Raw genomic sequence first — 21,433 nt, 5'->3', positions numbered from 1 at the left:
AAACCAGGAACAAGCTGGAATGCTTACTTCTACCATTTTTAGTTAGCTTAATACAATAACAACATACAATAAAAGGCAGAAATATTGGAGATGATGTGATTGCATATCTAGAAAACTTGAAAGCATATACTGGAGCACTATTAACACTAACAAGAGTTAATTTAAAAGTACAGATTTTTTAAATAAAATTTAATTTAAATGTTGGCCAGGTGCAGTGGCTCATGCCCATAATCCCAACATTTTGGGAGGCCAAGGTGAGCAGACCACTTGACACCAGGAATTCAAGACCCGCTTAGCCAACATGATGAAACCTCATCTCTAAATAATAGTAATAATAAATTTAAATTTTAAAATTTTAAAATAAAAATAGAAAATCAGTGATTTTCCTATGTAACAGTAATTAATAGCTAAAACAGAAAGAAGGCATTATTGAAATTTAAAACAAAAAATATAAAACTTCTAAGAATAAACTTAACAAGAGATGTGGAAGACCCGACCCACATGAACAAAAGAAAAAGCAACTCTTCACTGAGAGCTGTGAAAGAAGACCTGAGTAACCGAAGCGCCACACCATGTGTCTGAAAGGAAGGAGCCCAGGCTATAGCCCAGGCTATGCTTCAGTGGAGACTGAGCCTGTGAGACTTGCAAACAACCTGCCAGAAGCATCTGTGAGGTGAATTCTTACACGCAATAGAGATAATATTTTTGAAAAGTATTAATATAGTTTTTTTTGAGGTAGGATCTTGATCTGTCACCAGGCTAGAGAGCAGTGGCACGATCATAGCTCACTGCAGCCTCGACCTCCCAAGCCCAAGCAATCCTCCTGCCTCAGCCTTCCAAGTAACTGAGACTCCTCATGTGCCATCGTGTCTGGCTATTTTTTTTTTTTAATTTTTTGTGGAGACATGGTCTTGCTATGTTACCTAGGATGATAACTTGCTTTTTAAAGTTACTTTTCCAAATATGTAAGTTTCTTTCTAGTTGTTCCAGGGCATCTGCTTGGAGAGAGAGTTGAATTACTACAAAAAGAATGCAAGGAAGAAGGAGTTTAATATACATACAGTCTTTGACCTTCAAAATAGGCCTTTGCCCTGCAAGTCAAGCCAGTTTCCTGAGAGCATTTTCAAATTCTTTTTTCTCTCCCTTTCAGCATACTGAATCAAGAACCAAACAAGCACCCAGCCCATGCAGATCTCCCTCATAATGTAGAAGGCTCCCCAATTCCACATGTGACAGCCACATGTAGCTGAAGCTTGAAGTTTGAGGTAGATGGAGGCCATGATATCTGGGCCTGGGAGAAGCCCGGTTCCTTCTGGCCCCAAGAGATGATGGGAAGGAGAGAGAAGAGAGGCACAAAGTGCAAAATGTGTGTGGCAGCTGCTGGAGAGCTTAAAAAATAAATGGAGAGACTACAGGAAGATAGGGCTAGAGGTGAATAAACTGAGGCACTGATGTTATTTGGATGGGGAAAACAGTCTACAAAACCTAGGTATCCATGAAAATGTGACCTCATCTGTACATGCAGGGTGGTTAGTGCTAGCAATGTTTGTGTTACGCACGTAAACATGCACAGACAAAAGTCTGAAGAGCTACGTGATACAATCTTAATAGGGCTCCTCTCTGAGCAGTGATACCCAGCAGGTGGTACCCAATGAAAACTAGTCATTTCTCTGATCTAATCTCAGGAGCTGGAGCTATGGGAGTTGGGAGTGTGCGTGGGTGTCCCGTGCAACTCAAGTGGAAAGATTTGGAGTCCCCAAATCTCAGCAAATCCCAGAAAACTTTGGTTGAGGAACAGGTAAGGGTGTGAGGACTCAGAGAGGAGAAGAGGATCACTGTCAGCTTGTGAAAGGATCAGAAATCCATTCCTAGAGAATATTTGAAAATGTGTGGGGGCGCCTGGTGTTATTAGGATGCCTGGGTAAGCATTTAGTGTGCAGGATCCAAGCATGGAAATATCCTGCAATGAGTGTGATGGTCCCACAGGAGGAACACTTGTCCTGTCCAAAGCATTACTGGTGATTGGTTTTTAGTTGGCATTTGTGCATTTCTGAAACTTGCAACAACAAACATTTTACTTGTATAATAATGAAAGCAACAAAGCAAAAAGTTCTAGCACCTGTAGAAAAATATTCAGAAAGCATGCCCACCAAGTAAAACAGGTCTGCGTCCCAGCCAGGTGATCCACCCCTTCACCAGTGAAGAGAGCAGCTAGACCCCAGAATCAAACACTTCACTGGTGTCACTTTAAAGATGCCAACGAGTGGAAGAGGTGTCCTAGAATCGCTGTCCGTGAGGATGCGTGGGAGCTGATTAATCTAAGGGGACTGCTTTCTCCCGCCTTTCTTGGACAGCGTGCCCAGGCGCTTTGAGACATGCATATGCAGTAAACAGAGTGAACTTTCTTGAGCCTAATTTTGCCCTCGTGCACAACAAGGGAAGAACTAGAGACAGATTGAATCTGTGTAGTCTAAGATTCATTGCTCTCTGGATTTTCAAGTCTTTGTAATATTCTGAAACCATTATCTAAAGATAATTGTGACACTTAGAACTACATTCATTTATGTAACTAACATGTGTTGAACTAGACTCTGTGCCTGGTACTGAGGCTGGGTAGAAAAAAGACAGTCCGTGCCTTCCAAGAGCTTTTTACCTAGGACAGGAGACAGAAATATAAATTACTACAACACACTGCATAAATTCTGGGACCTATGTGTTCACAAGGAAAGCACAAAAGGAGTCATTCATAAGCAATGAACCCCTTTCCTTTTCCTCCCAACTATTTTAATAATTGCTAGAATAATTATACTTTACAAATGTATCTCATTTAAATCTCACAACAAACCCATTGTCCTCATATTACATATGAGGCTTAGAGAGTGAAAGCACTCATTCTTGCTGGGCACAGTAGCTCACACCTGCGATCTCAGCATTTTGAGAGGCTGAGGTGGGCGGATCACCTGAGGTCAGGAGTTCGAGAACAGCCTGGCCAATATGGTAAAACCCCGTCTCTGCTAAAAATACAAAAAATAGTCCAGTATGGTGTCAAGCACCTATAATCCGAAGTACTCAGGAGGCTGAGGCAGGAGAATTGCTTGAACCCAGGAGGTGGAGATTGCATTGAGCCAAGATTGTGCCACTGCACTCCAGCCTGGGAGATATAATGAGACTCTGTCTCCAAAAATAAACAAATAAATAAAGCTCCCACTCTGGATCATGCAGTAGTAAATGACAGAGCCAGAATCAAGCACAGACCTCCCTGACCCCAAAGCCTACTTCTAATCCATCACAATATTGTGCTAGGCTGAGAGATGTAACTGAACATGATGCTTCGTTCAGAAAGTTTGCTCCCTGATGGGAAAGAGAACTCATGTCTCTGAGAATCCACAGGAGAGAAAAATCCAGAAACAGGCATAAGAGGATAATAAAGAAGAAAAGGAGAGAAGCTTTCAAGTTCTTTTGCCCTGAAATTTGAAAAAACTCCTGATTAGGCTTTTGTAGAACAATGTCCAAAGACATAATAATTTCCTGAGTGGATTTTCAACCTATCCTACACATACATAAAAAGAAACACTTCTAAAAAGTAGACAATAATCAAAAATGTCATAGAGAGATGGTTGGATAGACAAATTGATATGTGAAAAATGCAGCAAGTAGTTAACAATTGCAGATACTAGTGTTAAGTATATGGCTTAACACTAGTACATATATATATTCAATCGTACAATTCTTTCAACCTTTCTGTGTGTTTGAAATGTTTGAACCTTTCTCTATGTTTTAACCTTTCTCTATGTTTGAAATATAAAGAAAACACCCAAAAAATGTTGGAAGAAAAAAGTAGGCAATAGTTGTGTGAGAAAGTAAGTCAACAGAGCTTTCTAGTGCTGTCCAATATGGTACCCACTAGTCACATGGCTATTGGGCACTTGATACTTGGCTAGTCTTAGTTAAGATTTCTGTTTCTTTTCCTTCTTTTCTTTTCTTTTCTTTTTGAGATGGAGTCTTGCTGTGTTGCCCAGGCTGGAGTGCAGTGGTGTGATCTCAGCTCACTTCGACCTCTGCCTCCCGGGTTCAAGCGATTCTACCTCAGCCTCCCAAGTAGCTGGGATTGCAGGCATGTGCCACCATGACTGGCTAATTTTTTTATTTTTAGCAGACACAGAGTTTCACCAGGTTAGTCAGGCTGGTCTCAAACTCATGACCTTGTGATCCGCCTACTTCGGCCTCCCAAAGTGCTGGGATTACAGGCGTGAGCCACCGCGCCCAACTTACACTCCATTTCAAAGACTTAGTACACGAAAGAATGTAAAATATGTCAGTAACTTTTAAATCTTGTCTACAGGTTAAAATAGTCATATTTTTTATATGTTGAGCACAATAAAATGTTACTGAAATTAATTTCACCCGTTTCATTTTACTTTTCTAACGTGGCTACTAGAAAATTTTCAATTCTCTTGCTTGCATTGTATTTCTATTGAACAGTGGCACACCTCACACCTAGATGAATCAAATGTAGCCACTGATCTCAGAGAGCTGAAGGTCTAGGTCCTGTGGACAAAACAAGCCTAAAAATCATCAGATGATTTCAGCGCACTGTAATCTCAGTGACTTCCTTGCTCGTGGATGTCCACTAGGTGCGTTTGATGCTTGGGGCATAACTATCTCCCTAGAGAATATTTGGAAATATGTGGGAGCATTTGGCATTATCAGGATGATTGGGTAAGCATCTAGTGTGCAGGATTCATGCATGGCAGATATCCTGCAATGAGTGTGATGGTCCCGTAGGAGGAACACTTGCCTTGTTCAGAACATCAGTAGTGCATCTGCTGAGAAACCCAAAAGTAGAGGAAAAGTAACACTTTCCTCTGGTGGAAGACTCTGAGGTCTATTTATTCTCCATCCCACGCTGAGGCAATATCATTATTTCTTTTTATTTTATTTCTTTTTTCTTTTCTTTTCTTTTCTTTTTTTTTTTTTTTTTTTTTTTTTTTTTTTTTTTTGACATATTCTCACTCTGTCGCCCACGCTGGAGTGCAGTGGCATGATCTCAGCTCACTGCAACCTCCACCTCCCAGGTTCAAGTGATTCTCCTGCCTTAGCTTCCCGAGTAGGTGGGGTTACAGGCACCCACCACCACACCCAGTTAATTTTTTTTGTATCTTTTAGTAGCAACGGGGTTTCACCATGTTGGCCAGGCTGGTCCCAAACTCCTAACCTCAGGCAATCCACCTACCTTGGCCTCCCAAAGTGCTGGTATTATAGGTGTGAGCCACTGCTCCCAACCGTGCAATATCATTATTTCTATGGAGGCAAGAACAAGGAATTCCTTGGGATACTGAGTCACATAATCCAATTCCATGCCTCTTCAAGAGTAGGAAAAGCACCCGGACAGTCCAAGGGATTGATTCCCAGCAGGAAACCTGTCTAATTATAAAGACTGCCGGTAGCAAGTTTCAATTAGCCCAGACTAATTGGCCTTCTGGGAGGCTGTCCCCAGAGCTCAGCATGCCAGCCCCAGCATCAGACCCTATTTGGCCATGGTGACAGAGCATTTCTGGGGATGGTAGCCAATGAAAATGAGTCACCTCTCTGGTCTAATCTCAGGAGCAGCAGCTATGGGAGTTGGGAGTGTGCGGGGGTGTCCCATGTAATTCCAGTTGAAGGACTTGGAGTTCCCAAACCTCAGCAAATCCCAGAAAGCTTTGGTGGAGGAACAGGTAAGGGGGTGAGGACTCAGAGAGGAGAAGAAGATCACTGTCAGCTTGTGAAAGGATTGGAAATCCAATCCCAGGAGAAGGTACAGAGGTCCAGGCAAGAGATGATGGGTACCCATGTCACAGCAGTGGCAGAGAGAGCAGCAGGTGGAACATTTAAAATCCATTTCTATTTTTGAGATGGAATTTAAAAGACTTTCTGAGTCATCTGATGAGAGAATTGAGGGGAAGCAGGAGCCAAGCATAATTCCTATGTATCTGGATTGGGCAACTGTTTGGTAAAACAGGCAGGAGTAACTTTTTGAGAAACTTGCCAGTGCAGAGGAAGAGAGAGATGAGGCAGCAGCTGGAGGAGAGAATTGTTCCAAAGATTTTTACTTTAAAGGTGCAAGAAGATTGACCTTTATATTCTGAGTAGAGTCACCAGAGGACAGGGTCAGGGCTCACAGAATAAGGTTCCCACAGAAGGGAGAGGAATTAGAGCCAGGGGGAGGTGGGGTAGGATGTTTTGAGGTTGACACTGTCTCAGTAGCCGATATCATGAGTCTCCTGGTCTCTAGAACCTTGACGTGACCCTCCTTGCGCCTCATTTCCCTCTCTCTATATATATACCCATTATAAATTTTTTTTTTCTTGAGACAGGGTCTTGTGCCACCCAGGCTAAGTGCAGGGGCACAATCACGGCTCACTGCAGCCTCGACCTCCCAGGCTCAAGCAATCCTCCCACCTCAGTCACCCAAATAGTTGGGCCTATAGGTGCGTGCCACCATGCCTGGCTAAGTGAAAGAGAGAGAGAGAGAGAGAAAATAGTTGGGACTATAGGTGCGTGCCACCATGCCTGGCTAAGTGAGAAAGAGAGAGAGAGAGAGAGAGAGAAAGACAGAGAGAGAGAGAGAGAGAGAGAGAAGAGAGAGAGAGAGAGAGAGAGAGAGAGAGAGAGAGAGAGAGAGAGGGAGAGTAGATAGGGTTTCACAATGTTGTCCAGGCTGGTCTCAAACCCCCGGGCTCAAGCTCTGCCTGCCTCCACCTCCCAACATGCTAGGATTATAGATGTGAGCCACTGTACCTTGCCAAAAAAAATTTTTTTAAGCCTATGTGCATGTACTAAAAAAGTCTAAAACACAAGACTATTTACAGAAGAGTAGAAAGCAAAAGGATACAAAAGATATATAATGCAGTCTGGGTGCAGTGGCTCATGCCTGTAATCCCAGCACTTTGGGAATGTGAGACAGGAAGATTGCCTGAGGCCAGGAGTTTGAGACAGCCTGGGCAACATTCCAAGACCCTGTCTCTACAAAAAAAAAAAATTTTTAATTAACCAGGCATAATGGCATAGGCCTGTAGTGCCAGCTACTCGGGAGGCTGAGGTGAAAAAGTTGTTAGAAGCCAGGAGGTCAAGACTACAGTGAGCCATCTTCATGCCACTGTACTCCAGCATGGGCAACAGAGCAAGACCCTGTCTCAAAAGGAAAAAAAGAAAAGAAAGAAAGAAAAAGAAAAAAAAGAAATATAAGGCAAATACTAATGAAAAGAAAACTGGTATAATTATATTGATTACAAACAAAGTAAATTTTAAAGCCAAATGAGATAAAGAGATTCTATATGTAATTATAAAAGATAATTTTCATCAGAAAGATATACCAATTCTAGCCTCATATACACCTAAAACATAGTATAAAATATATAAAACAAACACTTATAAACTATCAGGAGAATTTGACAAATTCACAATGAATAAAAAGATGTTACTTTAAGTAATTCAGAGCCAAAATGTTCGTAGAAAATTACATTTAAGCAAATTAATTATAATATTTGATAGAATGAGCATATAAAGAAACATTTCCCTCAACAAACAAGACTCATTATATTCTCAAGCACACAGAATACATTTATTTAAAAAATGACCAGAGAGCAAGTCATAAAGTAAGAATAATTTTTTTTTCCTATTGCTGCTGTAACTAATAACAAAAAGAAAAAAACTTTTTAAGGATGGGTATCATACAAACCACATTCTCTGACCACAGGAAATTACATTAGAAATCCAGCTAAAATCAATTACAAAAATTTAAACATTTACAAAAATATATCATTTGTTAAGAAATTAAGAAATATACTTCTGAAATAATTTTTTAAATGGAAATTAGAAACTACTTGGAACCTGACAGAAACAAAATACTGTACATCAAAGCTTATAAAATAAAATGAAATGAGCAATTATGTTGGGGAAAAGGAGAGTCTGGGATCTAATGAGTTTAAAAATTGAAAAAAGACCAACAGAATAAATACAGGAAAATGAAAGAAAGGAAACAATTAAAATAAGAGCAGTTAACAAAACCAAAATTTGATTCTTTGAAAAGACTAATAGAATTAAGAAAGTTCGGGAAAGACTTACTCAGAAACAAAAAGAAACCAGGCACAGTGGCTCACACCAATTTTACCAGCATCTTAGGAGGTAGAGGTGGGAGAATCACTTGAGCCTAGGAGTTCAAGACCAGCCTGGGCAACATAGTGACACCCCATCTTCACAAAAATTTTTTTTAAAAAACTTTTTTAATTAGCTGAGCATGGTGCCACCTGCCTGCTGTCTCAGCTACCAGGGAGGCTGGGGCAGGAAGATCATTTGAACTCAAGAGTTTGAGGTTGCAGTGAACTATGATCATGCCACTACACTAGAGCCTGGGTGAGAGAGCAAGACCCTGTCTCAAAAGGAAGAAAAGAAAAGAAAGGAGAAGAGAAGAGACAAAAAAAGAAAAGAAACAAATAGTAAAAACACAAAAAATTTTTAAAAGGATATCACCATAGATATCTCAGAAATTTTAAAACAAATGAAAAGATATAGCAAGAGGAAGAAAGGAAATAATAAACATGGAGTAGAAATTAATGAAATAGAGAATAGAAAAACAATAGAGAAAATCAACAAAACCACAAGTTGGACTTTTTTTTTTTTTTTTTTTTTTTTTGTAAAGGCAGGGTCTTACTCTGTCACCCAGGCCCCCAGGCTGGAATGCAATGGCACAGTCTCAGTTTACTACAACCTCCACCTTCCAGGCTCAACTGATCCTCTCGCCTCAACCTCCTGAGTGGCTGGGACTATAGCGCACACCACCATGCCCAGCTAATTTTTGTATTTTTTTAGGCTGGTCTTGAACTCCTGACCTCAGGTGATCCACCCGCCTCGGCCTCTCAAAGTGCTGGGATTATAGGTGTAAGGCCACCATGCTTGGCCAAGTTGGATATTTTTAAAAATTAACTAAATTTCAAATCTTTAGCTAGATTAACCAAGAAAAAAAAGAGAAAAGACTCAAATTACTAGAACCAGAAATGAGAGACATTACTACCAATCTTACAGATATAAAAAGAATTATAAAAAACACTCTAACGATTGTGTGCCAAAAAAATTAGATAACTCAGAAGAAATCACCAACTTTCTAGGAAGGCAGAAATTACCAAAACTGACTCAAGAATAAATAAAAAATTCGAATAGACCAAAAAAGAGACTAGATTAGTAATTTTTAAAACTACCCTACAAAGAAAAGCACAGGTCTAGATAGCTTCACTGGTGAATTTTACCAAACATTTAAAGAATTAATACGAATTTTTCACAAACTCTTCAAAAAATTAGAAGCAGATACTAAGAACATTTAATGAAAAAGAATAGTGTTTTCAACGAATGGTGCTTGAACTACTGGATATCCAAATGCAAAGAATAAAATTGGACACTTATCACACACCAAATACAAAAATAGATCAAAGATCTAAATGTAATAGCTAAAACTATAAAATTCTGGGAATAAAACATAAGCATAAATCTTTTTGTTGTTGTTGTTGTTTGTTTGAGAGAGTCTCACTCAATCCGTAGCCCAAGCTGGAGTGCAGTGGCACGATCTCAGCTCACTGCAACCTTCACCTCTGGGGCTCAAGTGATTCTCCTGCCTCAGCCTCCCAAGTAGCTGGCACTCGAGGCACGTGCCACCACACCCGGTTAATTTTTTTTTTATTTTTAGTAGAGAAGGGGTTTCATCATGTTGCCCTGGGTGGTCTCAAACTCCTGAGCAAGTATAAATCTTTATGATCTTGACTTTGGCAATGGAATCTTAAATATGACACCAAATACACAGCAATTAAAGAAAAACTAGACAAATTGGACTTCATTAAAAGTAAAGTTTTGTGCTCCAACTACACCATTAAGAAGTGAGAGCAAATGGAGAGCAAAAAAAAGCAGAAGCTGCAATTCTTGTCTCGGATAAAATAGACTTTAAAGCAACAAAGATCAAAAGAGACAAAGAAGGACATTACATAATGGTAAAAGGATCAATGCAACAAGAAGAGCTAACGATCCTAAATATATACGCACCCAATACAGGCGCACCCAGATACATAAGGCAAGTTCTTAATGACTTACAAAGAGACTTAGACTCCCACACAATAATAGTGGGAGACTTTAACACCTCATTGTCAATATTAGACAGATCGACAAGACAGAAAATTAACAAGGATATCCAGGACTTGAACTCAGACCTGGAACAAGCAAACCTAATAGACATTTACAGAACTCTCCACCCCAAATCCACAGAATATACATTCTTCTCAGCACCACATCACACCTACTCTAAAACTGACCACGTAATTGGAAGCAAATCACTCCTCAGCAAATGCAAAAGAATGGAAATCATAACAGTCTCTCAGATCACAGTGCAATCAAGTTAGAACTCAGAATGCAGAAACTAACTCAGAATCGCACAGCTTCATGGAAACTGAACAACTTGCTCTTGAATGTTGACTAGATAAACAATGAAATGAAGGCAGAAATAAAGATGTTCTTCGAAACCAACGAGAACGAAGACACAACATACCAGAATCTCTGGGACACATTTAAAGCAGTCTCTAGAGGAAAATATATAGCAATACATACCCACATGAGAAGCAAGGAGAGATCGAAAACTGACACCCTATCATCAAAATTGAAAGAGCTAGAGGAGCAAGATAAAAAAAAAAAAAAACAAACTCAAAACCTAGCAAAAGACAAGAAACAACTAAGATCAGAGCAGAATTGAAGGAGATAGAGACACAAAAAACCCTACAAAAATTCAATGAATCCAGGAGCTGGTTTTTCAAAAAGATCAACAAAATAGACAGACCACTAGCCAGATTAATAAAAAAGAAAAGAGAGAATAACCAAATAGATGCAATAAAAAATGATAAAGGGGATATCACCACAGATTCCACAGAAATTCAAACCATCAACAGAGATTATTACAAACAACTCTATGCACATAAACCAGTAAACCTGGAAGAAATTGATAAATTCCTGGACACTTGCCTCCTCCCAAGCCTAAACCAGGAAGAAGTTGAAACCCTGAATAGACCAATAACAAGGTCTGAAGTTGAGGCAGCAATTAAGAGCCTACCACCCAAAAAAAGCCCAGGTCCAGATGGGTTCACAGCCGAATTCTACCAGACATACAAAGAGAAGCTGGTACCATTCCTTCTGAAACTATTCCAAATAATCCAAAAAGAGGGAATCCTTCCCAAATCATCTTGAGACCAACATCATCCTGATACCAAAACCGGGCAGAGATTCAACAAGAAAAGAAAACTTCAGGCCAATATCCCTGATGAACATAGACAGAAAAATCTTTAATAAAACACTGGCAAACCGATTGCAACAGCACATCAAAAAGCTTATCCATCATGATCAAGTAGGCTTCATCCCAGGGATGCAAGGCTGGTTCAACATACGCAAGTCTATAAAAGTAACTCACCACATAAACAGAACCAAAGACAAAAAACATGACTATCTCAATTGATGCAGAGAAGGCCTTTGACAAAATTCAACAGCATTTTATGCTAAAAACCCTCAATAAACTAGGTATTAATAGAACGTATCTCAAAATAATAAAAGCTATTTATGACAAACCAACAGCCAATATCCTACTAAATGGGCAAAAACTGGAAGCATTCCCTTTGAAATCTGGCACTAGACAAGGATGCCCTCTCTCACCACTCCTATTCAATATAGTACTGGAAGTTCTAGCCAGAGCAATCAGGCAAGGAAAAGAAATAAACGGTATTCAAATAGGAAAGGAGGAAGTCAAACTGTCTCTATTTGCAGACAACACGATTGTATATCTAGAAGACCCCATCACCTCAGCCCAAAATTTCCTGAAACTGATAAGCAACTTCAGCAAAGTCTCAGGATAAAAAATCAATGTGCAAAAATCGCAAGCATTCCTATACACCAATAACAGACTTAAAGAGAGCCAAATCAAGAACGAACTGCCATTCACAATTGCTACAAAGAGAATAAAATACCTAGGAATACAACTAACGAGGAATGTAAAGGACCTCTTCAAGGAGAACTACAAACCACTGCTCAACAAAATAAGAGAGAACACAAACAGATGGAGAAACATTCCATGTTCACGGTTAGGAAAAATCAGTATCGTGAAAATGGCCATACTGCCCAAAGTAGTTTACAGATTCAACACTATCCCCATCAAGCTACCAATGACCTTCTTCACAGAACTGGAAAAAAACACCTTAAACTTCATATGGAACCAAAAGAGAGCCTGCATAGCCAAGTCAATTCTAAGCAAAAAGAACAAAGCGAGAGGCATCACACTACTGGACTTCAAACTATACTACAAGGCTACAGTAATCAAAACAGCATGGTACTGGTACCAAAACAGAGATATAGACCAATGGAACAGAACAGAGGCCTCAGAGATAACACAACATATCTACAACCATCCAATCTTGGACAAACCTGACAAAAATGAACAATGAGGAAAGGATTCCCTGTTTAATAAATGGTATTGGGAAAACTGGCTAGCCATGTGCAGGAAGCAGAAACTGGATTCCTTCCTGACACCTTACACTAAAATTAACCCCAGATGGATTAAAGACTTAAACATAAGACCTAACACCATAAAAACCCTAGAAGAAAATCTAGGCAGAACCATTCAGGACATAGGCGTAAGCAAGGACTTCCTGACCAAAACACCAAAAGCATTGGCGACAAAAGCCAAAATAGACAAATGGGACCTAATCAAACTCCACAGCTTCTGTACGGCAAAAGAAACAGTCAGTAGAGTGAATCGGCAACCAACAGAATGGGAAAAAATGTTTGCAGTCTACTCATCCAACAAAGGGCTAATATCCAGAATCTACAAAGAACTGAAACAGATTTACAAGAAAAAAACAAACAAGCCCATTCAAAAGTGGGCGAAGGATATGAACAGACACTTTACAAAAGAAGACATACATGAGGCCAACAAACACATGAAAAAATGCTCATCATCACTGGTCATTAGAGAAATGCAAATCAAAACTACATTGAGATACCATCTCATGCCAGTTAGAATGGTGATCATTAAAAAATCTAGATACAACAGATGCTGGAGAGGATGTGGAGAAATAGGAACAATTTTACACTGTTGGTAGGAATGTAAATTAGTTCAACCATTGTGGAAGACAGTGTGGCGATTCCTCAAGGACCTAGAAATAGAAATTCCATTTGACCCAGCAATCCCATTACTGGGTACACATCCAAAGGATTATAAATCATTCTACTATAAGGACACGTGCACATGAATGTTCATTGCAGCACTGTTTATAATAGCAAAGACCTAGAACCAACCCAAATGCCCATCGATGATAGACTGGACAGGGAAAATGTGGCACATATACACCATGGAATATTACGCAGCCATCAAAAACAATGAGTTCGTTTCCTTTGTAGGGACATGGATGAACCTGGAAACCATCATTCTCAGCAAACTGACACAAGAGCAGAAAATCAAACACCACATGTTCTCACTCACAGACGGGTGTTGAACAATGAGAATACATGGAAACAGGGAGGGGAGCACTACACACTGGGGTCTGTTGGGGGGAAATAGGGGAGGGACAGTGGGGGGTGGGGAGTTGGGGAGAGATAGCATGGGGAGAAATGCCAGATATAGGTGATGGGGAGGAAGGCAGCAAATCACACTGCCATGTGTGTACCTATGCAACAATCTTGCATGTTCTTCACATGTACCCCAAAACCTAAAATGCAATAAAATAAGTTTTAAAAAAATTAGGCAAAATATGGTAAAAATCTGAAAAAAAAAAAAGAAAAGAAAAATTATGCAGCTGCTTTGGAAAACAGCCTGGCAATTCCTCAAAAGGTTAAACATAGAGTTACCACATGACCAGCAATTCCATTCCTAGATATACACCCAAGAGAAATGAAAACCTATTTTACATAAGAACTTGTACACAAATGTTTATAGCAGCACTATTTGTAATCACTAAAAGGTGGACGCACCCCAAATATCCATCAACTGATGAATAGATAAATAAAATGTAGTATAGCCATGCAATGAAATATTATTTCCCACCTCAGCCTCCTGAGTAGCTAGGATTATAGATGTCCATGCCATGCCCTGCTAATTTTTGTGTTTTTTGTAGAAACAGGGTTTCACCATGTTGGCCAGGCTGGCCTTGAACTCCTGATTTCAGGTGATCTGCCCACCTCAGTCTCCCAAAGTGCTGGGATTACAGGTGTGACTCACTGCGACCAGCCTTGAATTGTACAATATGGTGAGACCCTGTCTCTAACAAAAACATTTTTTTTAATTAGCACATTTTCATCAGAAAGATATAGCAATATACGCACACTTCATAGTGTGTGTCTGTAGTCCCTGCTGCTACTCAGGAGGCTGAGACAGGAGGATCACTTGAGACCAGGAAATCAAATCTGCACTGAACCATGATCATTCCACTGTACTCCTCCCTGGGTGACAAAGCAAGATCCTGTGTCAAAAAAAAAAAAAAAAGATACTTGAAAGCATTAAGGATCAAGAGAAAGACAAGCCTGTAATCCCAGCACTTTAGGGGGCTGAGGTGGGCAGATCACCTGAGGTTGAGAATTCGAGACCAGCCTGGCCAACATGGTGAAACCCCATCTCTACTAAAAATACAAAAATTAGCCAGATATGGTGACACATGCCTGTAGTCCCAGCTCCTCGAGAGGCTGAGGCAGGAGAATTGCTTGAACACAAGAGGTGGAGGTTGAAGTGAGCCGAGATCGCGCCATTTCCAAGGTCTCTGTCCCTGGGCGACAGAGACTCCATCTCAAAAACCAACACACAAAACAAACCCACACGAAAAAAACAAGAAAACAAGACAAAGATGGCTATTCTTCCTTCTTTTCAACATTATTCTCTTAGCCTGCACAGAAGCATAATAAAAGATCTTAGCCAGCACAGAAACATAATAAAATATGTAAAAAGGAATAAGGATTGAAAAAGAAACAAATCTGTCATTATTTGCAATTGATGTTTGTCTACAAGAATATTCAAAATAAACTATACATAAATTACTATAATTAATGTGATAGTGTAGCAATATCCCAGGCCTTAAAAATCAATAAACAAAAATGAATTACCTACCAATATAACAACAATAAAACACCAAAAATGTTATTTCTAAAATGATCCCATTTACAATAACATTAAAACATATAAAACAGCTCTTCCAAAAATAACAAATGTGCGCCAATATGCCTGGCTAATTTTTGCATTTTTAGTAGAGATGGGTTTCACCATGTTGGCCAGGCTGGTCTCAAACTCCTGACCTCAAGTGATACATCAGCCTTGGTCTCCTAAAGTGCTGGGATTACAGGGATGAACCACTGCGCCCAGCCTGTTGTGATGACTATTGAACGAAGGTCTGAATGAAGAATCAGTCATGTACATATGTGGAGTCAGGAGTCAGGGTGCAGGAGTTTTCCAAGCAGAAAAAACAAAAAGCTCAGATAAGAATGGGTTTCTTATTTAAGGGAGGAAAAGAAGTGCTATAATGTTAGAAAAAGAGTGGAAGGGGAGTGAACAGGGGAAGAATGAAGGGAGATGGTGGCCACCAGTCAGAGATGGAGGTCTGAGATGAAGGACACTGGATGGGACTAGGGGGTGGTAAAAAGCGGGAAAGCTTGCACATGGCCTGCTGGCAGAGTCAGTAAGACTTACCACCGGGCGCGGTGGCTCAAGCCTGTAATCCCAGCACTTTGGGAGGCGGAGGCGGGTGGATCACGAGGTCAAGAGATCGAGACCATCCTGGTCAACATGGTGAAACCCCATCTCTACTAAAAATACAAAAAAATTAGCTGGGCATGGTGGCACATGCCTGTAATCCCAGCTACTCAGGAGGCTGAGGCAGGAGAATTGCCTGAACCCAGGAGGCGGAGGTTGCGGTGAGCCGAGATCGCGCCATTGCCCTCCAGCCTGGGTAACAAGAGCGAAACTCCGTCTCAAAAAAAAAAAAAAAAAAAAAAAAAAAAAAAAAGACTTACCAATGGGGTGACTAGATTAGAAAGGGAGAGGTAAGTATGACTACTAGGATTAGGGCGGAAAAAGCACACGGAGATGTGAAATGCTGAAAGCTAGGTTTATTTGTTGCATTTATCTTCATTTTTGATAGCACGATTCGAAATCTCAGAGTTATACATGAAAGCATAATTTTTCCTCATTAAGATTTGATACTATGCTAGAACCCTCCCACCCCCTTGAAAACTAATATATTCCGTTTTAGTCTTCATAGGTCAACTAATAAAAAGGTCTGATAATTCAGGCACACATTTTGGCCAAGTTTAGCTTTATCACATCTAAAAAAAATTCATGTATAAAACAAGTATCAGTTCAAAAATACAGATTACTTTTTAGGAAGAGCCAGCAGGAAATATAAAAATACTTAAATCTGGTGGAAAGGAACTGTTACACCTGCCTGAAATTGAGAGGATGTAATGTTAACGTACATTACAGTATCATTAGGTACACCTGCTCTCCAGGCAGCTTGTTTTACTGTTTAGACCAGAGGTACTCGACGCAGATTTCCTAATCCCTGTTACTAAGGGGCGCCCTTAAAATACTCCATTTCCCTTGCTTGGTACTCAAAACGTCCTGGTCCCACTATCCTGTCCTTTCAAAGAAGCAGACTGGCAGCCATTCTGGACTTCTAGAGAGAACTCTTTGGAGATTTTTCATCTAGAAGATTAAGAAGTCTTTAAGAATTGGAGGTTCAGACATACACTCATCACAACAGTCTAGATTGCTTCAAAATATGAAATGAAGCTGAATGTTTACATTTAATTTTACATATTAAATTTCTATATCATTAAGATGCCAATGTTTTAATGAAAAAGTAGAAAATAGAGTATAAAATTCAGTATCATCCATTTGTCTCAAATTTAAGTACAGTATTAAACAGGAATGACAATATAGTAGCAAAAACAGAACTGGTAGGTTTGCCCAAATTAACTCTACTTCTCCAAATTTGAGGTGTATGACAGGTTGAATGTTTGATCTCTCAGCAATTGTTAATTACATTATCAGCTTAACACTTTCAAACACTTCAGGAGGCATTTCTCTGTTCACATAGACTTAGGTACACGTATACTGAGCTGAGAATAGTTTGCCTTCCATTAGTTTGGTCTCTAAGACCTAAATATGTAGATTTCAAATCAGTCTATGAGACCCAGTGACCCTCTCTTCATAGGCATCAGTAATACATTTGGCAAATGTCTTGAAACATGAATTTTAAATTAACATAGGTACAACCTTGATAATAAGAGTCCCAAATATTTATTTTTTTAAATGTTAACATTAGCAAAAAAATTGTAAGTATCATCAGCTCTATTACGTGAAAATTCAGTTGAGGTAATTTCTGCAAGTCACAGCTCCACATTTACATACAGTTCTGACCCTCTTTTTGGCTGGGTTGTGGTCAACAGAATCTGAAGATGTATCTCCAAAACCTTTCATTTTGATAATCAAAGGTCAGCTCTTCTCCAGCATTTATGGTTCTCGTGGAAAACAGTGCTATTCGGGGAAGACAAGTATTGAGGTTATTAGCGTAAACATTGAACACCTGAAGATTCGGTCACAGCTGTGATTCACAAAATGAGACACATTGCCGTATCGAGCCGCATCCACTGTGAATTCATCAGATTGATAGTCCAGATCAAAGAGATATGTGATTCCCTTGTTGTCATGTAACTATCCCCATTTTTCAGCTTCTTCACTTGTGAGTACCTCTCCAACGTATTCCAGGACAAAACCCATTCTTTTTTTTTTTTTTTTTTTTTTTTTTTTTGAGACTGAGTTTCGCTCTTGTTACCCAGGCTGGAGTGCAATGGCGTGATCTCGGCTCACTGCAACCTCTGCCTCCTGGGTTCAAGCAATTCTCCTGCCTCAGCCTCCCGAGTAGCTGGGATTACAGGCATGCGCCACCATGCCCAGCTAATTTTTGTGTTTTTAGTAGAGATGGGGTTTCACCATGTTGACCAGGATGGTCTCAATCTCTTGACCTCGGGATCCACCTGCCTCCCAAAGTGCTGGGATTATAGGCGTGAGCCACCGCGCCCGGCCAAAACTCATTCTTCTAATCTTCGCAAGGGTCTTTACATCCCAGCCACGGCCACTGCTAGTTCGAAAGATGCAAAGCGAATACCATGTGCCTTTTCGTACAACCGTACTGGGACAATCAGGTCCCCACTAACACCTTCAGTTGCATTCATAGATGGGATTACCAGGTGGGCTTTTAATTTGTTGGTTTTTATTATAAGCCAAAAGAACTCCAGCTTCAGCGGGACAACATTTTTCAAAGAAGCAATCTGCATGAACAACCAAAGGTAGCTTCATCGACTAAGCTGATTCCAGGAGCTGGTTTGTATTTATTAAGGTAGTAAAAGTCTGAAGGTGGCCCTCTAAATCAACAGTATTTTCAACAAATATCGTTCCTTTCTGATTCTTCCTTCTGTTGAATTCATCTTGCCACCTCCGCAGAGCTATCCTTCGTTTAGCCTTCTTCACTACACAGTGATGGCAGCTTTCAAAGTTTTGTTACTGTCTTTTGGAGTTATTGCTTTGCCTTTCTTCACCTGATATAAATAATTATGCTTGTCATTAGAGAATTGCTGAAGCAGTAACGGGCACTTCAGATTTTCCAAAGTTTCCCAAGTATTTGAAGAATCTGGCCATCCTTTCCAATTTCACAAGATAATATTCCATATCCTTTACTACCTTGTAGTCACACAAGTATTCCACCTCATAATTGTCTAGATTCCCTTTGGTGATTCCAATCAATTTGCACGTGAGCTTTTCTTTTCTACCTAATTCCTGAACAGTAACAAGTGAAACCAGGCAAGGCACACACCAAGCTCCTGGAGCCTCGGCCCTGGCTGCCGCCATCTTGCAGAGCTTTCATTCAAACACAGCATGTGCTTATCCTTATTGACAGGCTTCTCTTTTTAGTTAAGATTCCATATTGGCCTGTCTGTGGATGTGGTTTTCATTTACTGTCTCCAGAAATTATAATGGGAGGATATTGTCTGTGCTCCTCATTCCTTCAGAGATTTCTCTGAGTTTCAAGTTCAAGCATTGGCAATGACTGACTGCCTAAGGGCGAATATCTCTGATGCTCACTGCCTCAGCCTGCCCACAGCAAATTAGGGTCCCTAATCAGTCAGCATGATGGTTGCCTCAGGTCCTTCCTTCTTTTCCTTGTAACTGTTGCCTCTCAACGAAGAATGCCTCCAGAACCACGCCCCTTATTGCAGTAGTTCCTTCCTTTGTTTGGCTGTGGTTCCTTCCAACAATTCAATCTCATCTGCTTACCATTTTTCAGGAATTCCTGAACATTTCTTGTTGGCTGGTAGCACTTTCTCTTGCTTCTCAGTACTGTTAGAATTTATTTTCTAAAATACCTAGGAATAAATTTAGCTAAGAAGATAAAAGATCTCTGCAAGGAAAACTGTTAAACATTGATGAAGGAAACTGAAGCGCACACACACAAAATAGAAAACACCTCATGTTCATGAATGGAAATAATTAGTATTGTGAAAATGACCATACTACCAAAGTGACCTACAAATTAAATGCAATCTCTATCAAAATACCAGAGACGCAAGATCTTACTTTCTAGACCAAATTTGGGACATAAGTTTCTGATTTATAAGTTTACTGAGATTAAAAATAAATAAATAAATAAATAAAGCCATCCAGATTCATAAAAGTGAAACTGTATCTGAGAGTTTTCCCTCATTGAAAATGAAATAAAGATAACGATAAAGCTTAGAGAAAGGGACAGATCAGTGAATGGACTTTTGGATTCTGAGAGAGTAGATTCTTTTAACACAGATATGGTCTATTTCCTCAGGGTCTCCTAGCAAAGAGACGCTAACAGAGCCCAAGGAGGCAATACAGATGGTCATGTAACTCGGGCACACACATTTTATGCCTACCAGATTCTTAGATCTATGATCTTGCTGCCATAGGGAACTGCCTAGGCCTGAGCCCTGGAGTCCAAGATTACACAACTGTTCCAAACCCTATCCCCAAAGGTCACAGAGAAGGGCCTGATGGCCACCAGAGGGAGCCCAGGAGCTGAAGCACATCAGCTCATCTGAAATTAATTCAGTAGCCATGACAAGAATAAAACAAAAGAAAGAAGGGTTTATCCCAGAAATACAAAGATAATTCAACATCAGGAAAAACAATACATTAACATAAATCATTTTATTAATATATTAAAGGGAGAGGAGCCATATGGTCAAGACAAAGTAAAAGACCTGGATTGATGGAGAGACAAAAAATAATGTTCTTGGATAAGAAAACTTGATTTTGTAGTGATGTCAGTTCTGTCCAAAATTAGCCAATATATTAAAAGCAAAATCCTAGGAGAATTTTTATGAAATGTGGCAAGCTGATTGCAAAATTTATCTGGAGAAGAAAATATGCAAGAATAGCCAAGAAATGATTGTAAAAGGCTGGTAAGAGAGGATTTGACCTAGCAGATATCAACATAAAGATATAAATCACTATAAAGCTAGAGTAATTAAAACAGTGTGACATGGGGACAGCAAGAGACAATAAAATTTCTTTAGAACATAACACTGGGTCAGAAAGAGACTAATACATTTGTGAGAAATTTGTGTAAGATAAACGTGGCATTTTTTAAATCAATGAGAAAAGAACGACCTTTATAGTAAATTTTATTGTGGCAAGTAAGTAAGCTTACTTACCCTACCTCACTCACTCAATAAGCAAATTCTAGATGAAACAAAATTTAAATTGAAAAGTAAAACTTTTAAATCACTAGAAGAAAATATGGTAAGGGGAATGTATTTAAAACCTCAGGGATATAATGCAAGAGACAAAAATGAAAAAGAAATTTGCTACCCCAAATATTTAAACTTCTGTATAACAAAAGGTATTGTACACAAATAAAAAAGGCAATTGACATAAAATGTTTGCCACATATAGGACAGGCAAAGAAATGCTATAGAGAATATATAAGGAACTTGTAGAAATCAATATTTTCAAATTTTTAAAAGGAGCATAAAATATGAAGAGACAATCAACAGAAAAATTTTAATAGCAAAAAATGACAAATAGAATTATTCTTAATATTTTTAGTGATCAGAGAAGTGTAACAGCAGCAAGATATCCTTTTTCATCCATTATAATGCAAAATTTAAAAGACTGAGGCCGTGTGAGGTGGCTCAAGCCTGTAATCCCAGCACTTTAGGAGGCTGAAGGGGGAGAATCACCTGGAGCCCAGGAGTTCAAGACCAGCCTAGGCAAATAACAAGACTCTATCTCTATTTAAAAAAAATAAAATAATCATCAGAGTGGGCTGCCATGCACCTCTAGTTCTATTTACTTGGGAAGCTGAGA

General features: G+C 39.5%; 1 protein-coding gene and 2 pseudogenes across 1 annotated transcript in view; all 3 read right to left on the bottom strand.

Moving 5' to 3' along the window:
- TMEM8B (transmembrane protein 8B) overlaps positions 1 to 21,433 on the bottom strand; it is a 96,952-nt gene that overhangs the window by 8,240 nt on the left and 67,279 nt on the right. The gene's annotated exons all lie outside the window — the stretch shown is intronic.
- On the bottom strand, positions 17,405 to 17,818 carry LOC141583752 (histone-lysine N-methyltransferase SUV39H2 pseudogene; annotated as a pseudogene).
- Positions 18,011 to 21,103, bottom strand: LOC141583751 (histone-lysine N-methyltransferase SUV39H2 pseudogene; annotated as a pseudogene).

This window comes from Saimiri boliviensis, chromosome 2 (genome assembly GCF_048565385.1).
Source record: "Saimiri boliviensis isolate mSaiBol1 chromosome 2, mSaiBol1.pri, whole genome shotgun sequence".
Taxonomy (NCBI): Eukaryota; Metazoa; Chordata; class Mammalia; order Primates; family Cebidae; genus Saimiri; species Saimiri boliviensis.
Note: the sequence above shows the minus strand (reverse complement) of the source record. Positions and strands in the feature narration are given on the sequence as shown.